Raw genomic sequence first — 12,501 nt, forward strand, 5'->3', positions numbered from 1 at the left:
GAATATGTCACTCCATGAGACCTTGAGCACGGTGCTCTGTAAAGGTCATAAAAAGAAATTGAGTGCTCTGAGTTATTGGGAAAGGAACAGAGACGATCACAGAAAATATTATGATTCCTCCTATCAATTTGCAGCGCACCTGCAACTTCAGTCCTGTTTGCAATTCCAAACCAGCTATCTGAAAAAGCATACTGTGGATTCAGAAAGGTTGAGAGGCAAGCAGCGAGCCTGAAGCATAGAACAGATTTTGTATGAGAAATAACTGAATAGACAAACTTTTCAGTCTGGGAAAAAAGCTGACCAACAGGTTATATGCTAGCAATTTTAAAATTACCAACAGAAGTGTTCACTGTCTTTTCAAAGAACAAGACACTACACAATAAAACTACATTTTTAAATCACAGGTTTAAAAACACAGGAAATTCTTCTTTATACTGTATATAGAGAAGCTGCAAAACTACGCCATAGGATGTTATGGTTGTCAAAAACTGGCAGGGCTTTAAAAAGATATCCTACAAATTAAAACCAGGAAAACCCATTGAGGTCCATTAGGTAGAGACACACAATCTTTGGTTCAGAAGTGCCCAAAGCACAAATTGTTTGAAAATAATCCAGGATTTTAAGGATTTATCACTATATGGCTTCCCTATTCTAACACTCCTCTTTGCCAGTGTTGAAAAGACCTTCAGCTTTAGCCAGCAGAGGGGTGTGAATATTCCTATGACTTAAACATTTCTCAAAAGCCAGTAAAAAACTATGCAGGTCCAGTGGATTTGGTTTTCTAAATCAATCTTTTCTTACTCAATACATGCAGATCAAAGCTTTCTGGTTCTGGCTTCAGGTGCTGGCCCTTGGCAGCATGTTGAAAAAATCAAAGCATGTTGTGGGTCATCCTTCCCATCAGTGAAGTCACTGGAGTTCAGGATTAAGCAATACTTTTGATAATTTTTAACCTTTTTTTTCCTTTTTCTCCTTTTCCTTTACCTTCAGTTTCAATAGAAGTGTTATATTGCAAATAAGAAGTGAGAATAAGTTAATAGGAAGGTAGAACTCTATAACCTTTCTTCCTTTTACTGCATAAGTCAGACTATCCCCTTCCTTTCCAAGTATCACATAAATTGTATATCTTTTCATGAAGTCTTAACTCACTAGGATCCAAAGGACTCCAAACTGCTGCTCTGTTGCCTGGTAAGATGATAGCATCAACCACTTTCTGATCACAGCCATCCCTAACACAAGGAGCAAAGTGTATTACAACATTTGGATGTCAGTTCACAGTATTCTCCCTCCTGCTGTTTTTATTTTTTCCAAGTAATTTGTATGGGCTTCCACTGCAGCTTCAGAAATAGAAGTTGTGACTTTTGGTGTCAACAGCAGTGACCTTTCATATCATAAACAGAAGGACAAAGAATTTATAGGTTCTGTCTGCACTCCTGGGCATTTGCACTCAAGACGGTACCTTAAACACAGGACCCCAGTTATCCAGACCTGCGTAATAGTCACGGGCGCCACCGGGCTCTCTCCCTTGCTATGCCCTGGCCTCTAAAGGGCACCAAGGAGTGCAGGGGAAGTGCCTTACACCCCGGTCTTGTCCTTACCAGGGTGGAAGGGCACACAGCAGAGTACATGTGTCTATGGTGCAGACACTGTCCCTGTGCCACGATGGTAGTGTCTATGTCAACACAACCGTCTTCCACTAACAGAGGATTCATATAACGAGACAGTACTTCAGTTACAATATCTATAGAAGAGAAAAGGCATTATCAATGGCTTTGGTACTCTTGTCTGTACTTTCCCAGGGCATTCTTGATAAACCACCTGCCTCTACATTTGATTTCAGTGAACCATATTCCCCTTTTGAAGTAGGAATATGCCAACCTGTTGAATCACTACACCAGAGGACAGAAAATGAAGCTCACAGTTACTGCTACACACTGTGAAGGACTTCATGTTGTTCACTCTAAGCGAAATGACACTCTAGACCCAGTATTATAGGTTCACAAATAACTAAAGAATTTGTCTAACATAGAAAGGAAGGAATGAGAGAAGCTGCACTTTATTGCAAATTACTCCTTTTGGTGATAAAATTTCCTTTTGGTCTACTTAACAGCTCCACTTTCTATTACAAAACATGGTGGAATAAGTCTATTTTTTTTAAAATAAGGTTTTTTTTGTGTGTGTGTGTGGTGAAAGCCTATTAAAACCTAAAACAGCAACCCTGGCAATAGGAAACCAAGGTGCCACCTCACTTTTGCACTGTATCATGAGAAAAGAAAAGTCAGGGAAATTTCTCCCTCAGAGCCCAATTCTTTAAGTCACTAAATGTGGAGAAAAAAGGAAGAGAAGATCTCATAGTCAGCATGAGATCTGCGGATGGAACTAAGGTTTTCTCATGCTGAGACTGCAATATTTCTCTAAGGATTTTCCCAAAAGAAGAACAAATTTGAATAGACTCTTAAAACTTTTAAGTTAAAAAGAAAATACTTCCTCTTCAGGAAGTCTTAACTAAGGGAAAATAATCTTTCATGCATTCAGTCTACTAGCTGAGCCAGGGAGGAGTTGCATTAGGCATAAATAATAATGTGAGCAAATGTGAAATGGAAGAATAATCATGGAATACCTTGGTGCAGATGTGAGTGGTCCATCTGCTGCCATCCTGCTCAAGAAGAGAGGAATGTGGAGGTAAAGCATTGCTGCCCTTACTTATACCAAAGCCTATAGAACACACATTCTGTCATCAACCAATCTGTTTGAATAGCAAGGCTACTCTTTCTAAACAGGTTTTGGACGGAACTTGATGACATGTAGGTTGTGTATAAGGCTATACACATTAGCTTTATGACATACCATGCATATGGAGATAGCAACCAACTAAATTCTTGAATACGTGATAAATTAAAAAAATCAAAAGCATTTCTGAGTAGACAATAGAAACTGATGCAGTGGTATGGTATTAGCAGTAGGGACCCCTGGGTTTGAGTTAGATGACAGAGCTCTCCAGAGTTTGTGAACTATACCTTTTTTCTTCTTCAGTACTGAAGCCCTTCTTGACACACAGCACGTTATACAAATCCAAAAAGCAACCAAGGAATAGTACCAAAGAATATCAGAGGTGGCAGTATTTTGTGTGTGCATAAACACGTTAGACATAAAAGCTCTGCTGAGACCATGAGGGTAAATAGATGCCACTGCGTGTACCCTTTCCTCCTGAACTTATGAAGGGGACGAACCACTATTGAAAAGCTGTGGTTTGGGTTTTCTACAGAAGAACCCTGAGGGCTCCAGATAAGGTGGGGTTTGCTTGGTTGTTTTTTTTTTCTTTTGAAAGCCCTGGAAAAAACAAAAATCTCCAGGAAACACAAGAGAAAAAAATACGCATATTACCACATCTTCCCATAGCCTATAAGCCTGCAGATGCAAAATTCTTTTTCAGCACACATCAGAATAAAACCCCACCATGAACAGTTGTAGGCATGTTGGATCTATGTGGATAAAGATGAGAAGCAGAGTCCATGGCTACTGCACAGAAAGCCCGCTCACAGCTTGTGCAAGTCTCCCTCTCACACACTGCCAATACTAAGGAGCTAACCGTGATGACAACTACTATTTGGAAACATACATAATTCCAAAAATGCTTTTTCACTTGCTTGAAAACCTTTATCATAGCATGAGAGTCCAATACTTAGATTCTTTCTCCGAATTATTATAAATTGTTGCGATGAAAAAAATCTGCATAGAAAAGGTTTGAGATTTCTTTTTTCCCCTGAAAATATAAAATCAGACCAAATTTAATGGAACGAACCGTCATCTCTCCCTCCACACCATATTACTTCTTTGGTTTACTTTTTTCTTTATGGGAAAACTCCACCTTTCCCCACATAACAGTTACAAAAAGCCTTGACAAATTATTCTCCCAAGGGTTAACTTCATAGTAAGTCTGATGCTTCCAATGCTGTGATAGCTGCTGTCTTGCAATGCTAGTGGTAACTGTTGTATACTAAAGTAATCTCTTCTACAAGCATCTGCAAGTGATGAGGGGTTGCACAGGCTTGCACCTAATCTATTTGTATCAGAAATGAGGCTTGGACAAGTGTAACACAATACAGCACTGGTGAAAAATAGCCACTACTGAAATTCTGTAGAAGAAAAGGAGTGTTTACCTCTCTATTAGTTGTTCCTTATGCGAACTATTGCTTAGACAAATTCTGAAATGTAATTGCTTACAATCTGGAGAACAAATATGTACACACTTGTTCCCCTTATAAAATAAATTAACACACAGAAAACTACATTAAATGTAAGCTATTCTTATACAGTATTGCACTTGGGATTTTCAATGCACGAAACCTAAGGAAAGAGAGTTGGGACTGTCACAGTTAAGCAACCATGTTAGTAATGCTCCTGCAAAATTTGGACATCACAGATCCACTGTACATGACTCAGTTTCCCTTCCTTCCTAGGCAATTTTAAGAGGAAATAAAGGCTTAACGGTTATGTTTATTTGCATATCAGTTAGGGTAGTACGTCAATGGCTGTCAGATGCTGAAGGTGGTCTCTGCACCTGAGAAAGACAACAAAGCACACAGCAGAAGAAACAATGTCATCTTCCAGACATCACTTTTATCAAGGATCGCCTGAAGAGCAAGCTGTAAAGGCCTTTTTCAGAAGAGCACGTGAGAAATGAGACAGATATTCTAATAATTTACTGGAAAAGACAAAGCCTAACAGAGGCTCTGCATTTAAAAACAAAATGTGTTAGTTGGCAATTTGTCTGACCGAGAGTGCCTTTGCTAAAATTGTAACCTCTACACCTTCTGCAATCCAGATGATTTATAAATGTCAAATTGTTTTGCAGACAGTATCTTCCAAGCTGTAATTCACTGTTGATTGCCTGACTTTTCCTTTAAGAGGTTAACTCCTCATATTAGAGTTGACCTTGTGTCCGTGACAGGGCCACTGAGCCAAGGAGAGACACTAAGTCTAGTTCAATGTCAAAAGAGTTACCCAGAAGGTATTACAGGTCTGGCTTTCATGGCCATTGAAGTAAACTACATATGGGGAAATTGAAGGTGTCCCTGATCATTGTCGGGAGGTTGGACTAGATGACCTTTAAAGGTTCCTTCCGACCCAAACCATTCTATGATTTTAAATACCTCCAGTCTTTGGTAACAGCACATGATACTTCAAGGTTAAAACCAAACTCCCTTTTGCAATTAAATTCACCATCAAAAACACATTCTGTCTGCAATCTCATTCTCAAGTTTATAGTGTAATAATCTGTGCATCCAACTAGATCTTTCCAGGAATTTTCAAAAACCTCTTAATGGGTAGGTTACAGCACTGTCATTTCTTTCCTTTGGGCTCCTCCAGGAAGCCAACCCACCTGCCAGCAGACAACATTTGCTATCCATAGCAAAAGCCTCTGAGCCAAAAGGTGAGCTGGGCTGGCTGTCCTGACATCTGATTATCTTATGAAGGCAGATGTTGCCATTTCAATTAACTCTTCTTTTAACCTTTAAGTAAGCTGATGAAAAGAAGCCACAGAATATGTGAAAACAAAATTACTAGGAGTTGCAACTTACATCCTCTACAGATTTTACTTCACAGCTGAACTCAGCTGCGGTATCAATAAACAGCACCAACAACAGCTAGGTTGTAAATATTGCCTTAGGTAATCTGCTGGTGTACATCAGTGCAGCTCCAATGATTTTAGCAGTGCAAGATTTATTTGCACCAGATGATGATAGAGTCTATCATGTTTGTTCAGCCAGGTTTAGGCCTCTTAAAAGGTCAATTGATGAAGAGCTTCCCAAAGTCCCTCAGAAAAAGGAGTGAAATCAAGACATTCAGCATCTCTAAATATAAATTTCACAACATACTTCAGAAAAAGAAAAAGAACTTTTCTTAATGTTGTTCCATTAACACAAAACTGTATCATACTATTTCAGATTCAGCAGATACACATCACCTGGGAGATAACCGTTCTGCAACCATCAGCAAACACTACAGCCTGTAAGTAACCTTACTGATAGACTGTAAGCTAACAGTGTGTCCAAAGAGAAAACACTTTTACAAAAACGAGGTTACTTCCTTTATTACCTATAGAAAAATGGTTGCACATGGTACCATCCCAATTGCAGCAGAGCAGTTATTGCACCAATTCTGTGCAAGGTATTCCATGAATTACCAAAATCTAAGCCATAGTCTCCTCTAGTGTTTCAGAGTCGCATTTCCAGAGCATTTATCTCCAAGGACAAAATCTACTGGCCACCTGTACTTCAGCAGTCCTTCTTAAGGAGCAAAGAAAGGAAGATTAAAATCAGAAAGATGAAACACAGTTTGGAACCTGTAAAGGTATGTTAGAATTCAGGTTTAAGAGTGATGAAAGAAACTCAGAGCTCGCTACTCTGACATGGGATCCTGGCCCCAACAACAAACACACATATATACCAACGCTTCAGGCCAGTTTTTTGCTGGCATTTCGCTTCACTACATGTTCCTCTTGTAAAAACAGTTTTGCCATCTCTATGTTTTCTACACACTCACGGAAATCAGGAATAGAAACTTTCCTGGGAGGTAATCTTATTAATCATTCCTGCCTTAAGGTGAGTTTACTCAGTATTTGGCCAGTTTCAGCTGCCACAGCACTTTGTGGAAGGTGGCTCAGCTGTTTTGACAGCATTGTTTATTGAGACATGCAGATTTCAAGCCATTAAGATACGATCATGTTCGGTTCCATATATGGCAAAAGACTGCTTAAAGTGCATGTTGTTAAATATAGGAGAGCTAGAAGAGCATAAGGAAAACTACACTAGGACAGATCAAAGCCTTTCCAGCCCAACAGCTTGTCACTACAATGTTTGATAGCAGCTGCCTAAGGAAGAATGTAAAATAGGACAATCATCAGATCATCAATCAGTGCTTCCCCAAAGCACTCATCGAGCCTCCAGTGAGGCTCAAGGGATTGGTAGGGATTTCCTGAGCCAGACACAGTCTATTTCTATTTAATATTTGAAGGAATTGCTTCCATTAATATAGTCAGCTAGTGCTTTTATTTAGAAACTTCTGGCATCTACAACATCCTGTGGTATTCCAGAGTTTTACTACCAACGTCGTGAAGAGCCACCTCCTCTCTGTTCAGACCCAGAGCCCTTGAGTTTCATTTGATTCCTGCTAGATTCTGACCAGAAAGATATATTCACCTCCCAGTTTCTAGATCTCTTCAGACATATTTTTTTTTCACATGAGAGTCCCATTTGTTGCTTTTATGGAGCCTGTTCAGTACATTTGATCATTCATGCTGCTCTTTTATGAGCCTTTTCCAATTCTATTATACCTTTGTGAAGATAAGGCCAGAGCTACAGGCAATATCAAAGATGCAGAACCACCATCAAGCAGTGTCATAATGATGTTGTCCATTTTATTTTCATTCCTCTTTCTAAATCCTAGCATGCGCAAGGGTTGTTTTCTTGTTTTGTTGAAGATTATGGAGAATTCAGCTGATCTTCCTTATTCCCAAAACTTGTTCTTGAGTTATAATGCACATCTTGGAACAGAAGTCTACGATTATTCCCTGCCACGTACCTCATGTTGCATTTGTCTGTATTTCACCTACATTTTTACCACTCAGGTGCTAAGCACTGGATTTTTTTATGCATCTCTTCAGAGTCAGCCCCCACCCTTTACTCTGCTGAAAATATCATTATCACCAGTGAAACCTGCTGCCTCCGTGCTTCTTTTTGGATCACTTGGGGACACATTTAATAACATGTGTCCCACCACTGTCCACTGGAGTACTCTACCTACTGGCGACCTCTCTGTGAGAAGACTTACTGTTTATTTCTACACTGTTTCTTTAAGGAGTCCTCCATTAAGAAAGTTTCTGGAATAGGAACTGTCCTCAAACTCCTCCACAGTGAGAAAAAGAGCAGAAATCGAGGGGATGGTTTGGCCTTTTGTTATCTTGGTCCTCTTTTATACTTCAACATTTTACTTACTCTGGCAGATTACTTACCCTGCCAGATTTCCTCTTCCTTTTGTTTTTGAGAGAAGTGTGGTGCTTGGTTTTTGTCCCCTCACAGGTTTTTCCCCTCTTCCCTTTGTTTTTACACCTTTATGCCTTACACATCTATAGAGAATGACGAATCCTCCTCTTAGATAAAACCTGTATTTAGGACTATATGAATATATCACATATTCTAGCAGTACGAATGCTGAGACTTAGGGTTTATACTACCATTACAGTCAAAGGTAAACATGTTAAAGCAGCACTGGGAGCAGGATTAGACCTTTAATATATGAAGCTATTAAAACCAAAACAGCAGAAAAACACAACAAAAATTTTTGAGAGACTACCTCAAAGTAGTTAACAAAATATCAAAGAGTAAGAGTCTTATTTACAGGAAACCAATATATTTTACATCAGAAAAGGAACAAAAAAGAATCAGCTGAGAAAAATGCTCTAAAAGTGTATTAATAGAGACTATTGTGACTCAAAATTGAAAGAGCCAAGGCAAAAATGACAAAAGAAATTGTCAGCAAAGCTTTGCTATTCAGTCACTGAAGGCAGAGACTGAGAATCTTGCAAGAATATGTAAATCACGCAGAAGTAGTATTTATCAGACCAGAAGGAATATATATAGCCTAAAATGACCATGTAAGGACAGATAAACACTTCACTGTAGTATACAATTAAATGTATTGTAACATAAAGCAACCTTCAATATGACAACCCACATTCAAGAAGAAACAACATCTTTGCTTCCACTTGAGAATCAAGACCAGCCAAAGCAATAAAATCTGTACTTGAAAACTGAACACAAGAAAGGTCATATTAGCAAACTATCACAGTTTTCCTGGAAAGAAATGCAACTTTCTAAACCTCAAAAAAATGAAACATGTATTTGATAGTAGTGACCTCTCTTGCTACTTGCAAAGGAGAAATTCACATGCGATGTGACACTCAAAAGCTGCACTCCTTACACACGTCAAACACACCATCATTTCTCCGCCCCAGACAAGGCTCTAACAGCTACGTGCTATGTGCAAGCATAGCAGAAGGGGCCAGTCAGGTGCCCACACAAGGACCTACCACAGCACCAGTCAGTCCCAGTGTTTTAGATGAACAACAAATGTCTAAGGCAAGTAAGAGGAATGTCCTATGTCCTCCTCACTGCATTTCCAAAGCAAACACAATGCCCCAGTCTTTCTTAATTTCCATTTCTAGGGCATTCCAATGTCTCTCCAGCTCCTACACAGCTGTTCTGGTAAATTAACTCTATCCCAGCCAAAACCTGGACAACAGAACCGGAACGCGAATCTTGGCAGCTAAGAATCATGATTTGGTATAGCCACAGGTAAAATACTCACCTCCAATATTCTGTTTGTTTACTGTAGCCCAGGACAGTGCTTCAGTCAAAAGGTAATCAGTCTAGCTTCCCAGAAAACCATAATATGCTCTACATTATTGCAAAATATAAGCTGACATCTCAGCACATGTTTGTAAACATTGTTGAACACTTGGTTTTACATGGGGAGGCCTGAAAAAAGTAATTCAAATTGCTGTCAAACCTGCAAAAATTTAAAAAAGACATCTTTTTAGCATTCAATTTATAAGAATACCTTTTTTAAAAACAACACAAAACACAACTTTATAAACTGTCAACAAACAAATTACCCTCTCCCCCCATGCTGTTGAAAGGTTACCATAGAATTCTATGCACAAAGAACAAACCACAGAGCTAGATTCCATGATCATACAAAGGAGAAAATGAGAAAAGAAAGTACATTAAGATAATTCTTCCTACTGCTATATCTTCTTTGGAGCGCTGTGCATTTGGCATTAATATTTCTGCAGCTTTAATTTTCTAGAAAACAATTTTAAGATAGAAAATCATGCACTTAATACTACATAGTTGTATTTATCATACTTAAACAAGCAACTTCCTTTTGTTTTTCTTCCTACTATAAGTCTCCCAAAGATCCACATCAGGTGCTAACACAGAGCATTCTTAAATACTGCTAAACATTTACACCAGGAAAGTGGCTGGTTTTATAGCTAATAAGCAAGTGGGAGCACATTTAATTACAGAGATAGTTATCTTTGATTTCTCTGTAGAAGAGATAATTCTGACCAGGATGCTATAGTGTAATGACACATTCATTCTGCTTTATCGTCTAATTCAGAGTGTAGGCATTAGTAATTTCAATGAACTAATTGTGTTGGAATCTAAGGTGGGATTTATGATGTGATGTGACATGACAGTTGATTACATTTTAGTACATAACACCCAAACCCCTGCCTGAACAGGGAAGAAAAGAGTAAGGCAACTCTTCACCCAAAAAAGTACAGCAATAGAAAGTAAGGTGTGCATGTAAAGCATAAAACAGACCATGCTTGGGTAACTAATGAGTGAAATCCCATTGACATCAGAAACATTATGCCTATTAATAACAACTGAGGACATATTGCAAAGATTTCACTTCACAAACTAAAGAAAAAAATAGCCTAACATACATTTTGCTTTTTCTTTTAGCCACATAATTACTTCTGTGCTTTAGTAAGTATTTCTGGTTTCACTCGACTGGTGAACATCTCTTTGTGGATGAGGGCAGCTACTATAGTTATGTAAAAATAGCAAAATTATTAACTGTTTATGAATACAAAGCATTTAGCTTTTGCCCCTGCTCATACCCTCCCTTCTTCTCTTTGGTTTATCTGATATTGTCTAAAACCATATGGGAAAATCAATTGTCACAAAAGGTCAACAATAGTATATTTGAACAATCAAAGGTGTCATTTAGGAATTCCAGGTGTTAGGATATCATTAATTTTCAAATAGAACATAATCAGTTAAGAGACCCCCCCAAAAAAAAATCACAAAAAATTCCATAGCATAATCTAGCCCTGACTTCTTTCAAGTCTAAATAGTAACTAGATTGAATACCAAAATACTTCTTGCTGTACTTTTGTAACCATAGACAAATTCAGGAATTAAAAATTATTAGAAGAAAACCAAGCAAAACCAGAAAAAAAACCCCACCATTGGTAACCTTTATAGTCCTTCCTTAATTCTTAGGAAAGAAACTTTGCCATGAAGCTAGTATTTAGGCTGCCAGATTGTCAGTGGAAATATGCTTTTCTTCAGGAAAGTTTATTATATCTTCTTTAAACAGAGAATTCATGAAGGCCCATGCACTCTTGACCATCTGTAACTTTATCAAACTGGTGGCCCTAGTAACAGGACACTGCATGCACAGGTTCACCTCCAATTGCTTTTTAGGGAGATTCCAAGCACAGGAATACAACAGCATTTATAGATGAGGTAGAGAAGTGTCAGACTACACCCCCCGGTATAATGCAGTACACGCTGCACAAAAATACACTGAATTGAAAATAAAAAGGTCTTATAAATGAGATTTATAGTCATGCACAGATGCAGCAGACCCTCTGTCAAGAAACTGTGCTAAAATATATAGCCAGCTAGCTGGTCATGTTCAACACATGCAAAATTAGTAGCGGAAGGGAATCAGCTGCTTGGGAACAGAGGGAAGAGGCCAGAGAAACATGGTGCTGCTGGATTATCAGCAGTCACTAAACTGAGGATTATTTTTTTGTTTTATTTTTTTTTAATAATCTGGACTGGATTATGCAAGGTAAAAAGGATATCCTGCACATGAAAGAATAATGCTTTGTAGAAACTGTAGGCTTCGTCTCAGCCAGGCAACGTTTCTCAGGACATCCTCATTTCCAGATTTCAACAAATAAAGCCAGACCTTCAGCCCTAGCACCAGTCAAAGAGGAGATGGGGTTACATGGCAAAGCAATGTGACAAAACCTAGGAAGCAGCCGGAGGGCTGTGCTCCAGCCCCCTCTTCACTCTGTCCCTGGTAAGGAAAGTTGCTGTTTCCATCCAGGATCACTCCTTGTGAGGTGTTACACAGCCCCAAGATTTCTGCCTGAATTTATGGTCAACAAAACTCTAACTGGTACTCTCTCGGGAGAAGCATGCCACAAACAGCCGGGACTCAAGAGAAACAATCATAAACAAAACCGTGTACAGAGCTATATTTTTCTGAGAAGGGCTGAAAAAAAGTGGGAAGTTACGTATGTTTGCAAGAAGATGATATACATTTGATACATTTGTGTATGTCACCATCTCATGGCTAATATGATCTAGTATCAATTTAAGCTGGCAATTACATTCTGATTTTCAGAAACACTTCCAGTTGTGCCATACATTGTATCAGATGTAAATAATGCAGGGTACATGTACTGAAATGTAACATTCTACTTGGTGTTTTCCTGAAAATAATCACTCTGCCCTCTGGCACAGCCTTCCTTACTGGTGCTACTGTAGATGGTGAGAATTTGAACAGAGGCTGCCCATCTTAAGCTTTCCCTGCCAAAAAAAAAAGAAGAAAAAAAAAAGTGAATGAGAGTGGAAGCCCATTGCTGCATTTTCTCTGCTGACATAACTCTCTCAAGGTCACAGACCAACT

Source organism: Falco naumanni, chromosome 9, assembly GCF_017639655.2.
Source record: "Falco naumanni isolate bFalNau1 chromosome 9, bFalNau1.pat, whole genome shotgun sequence".
NCBI lineage: Eukaryota > Metazoa > Chordata > Aves > Falconiformes > Falconidae > Falco > Falco naumanni.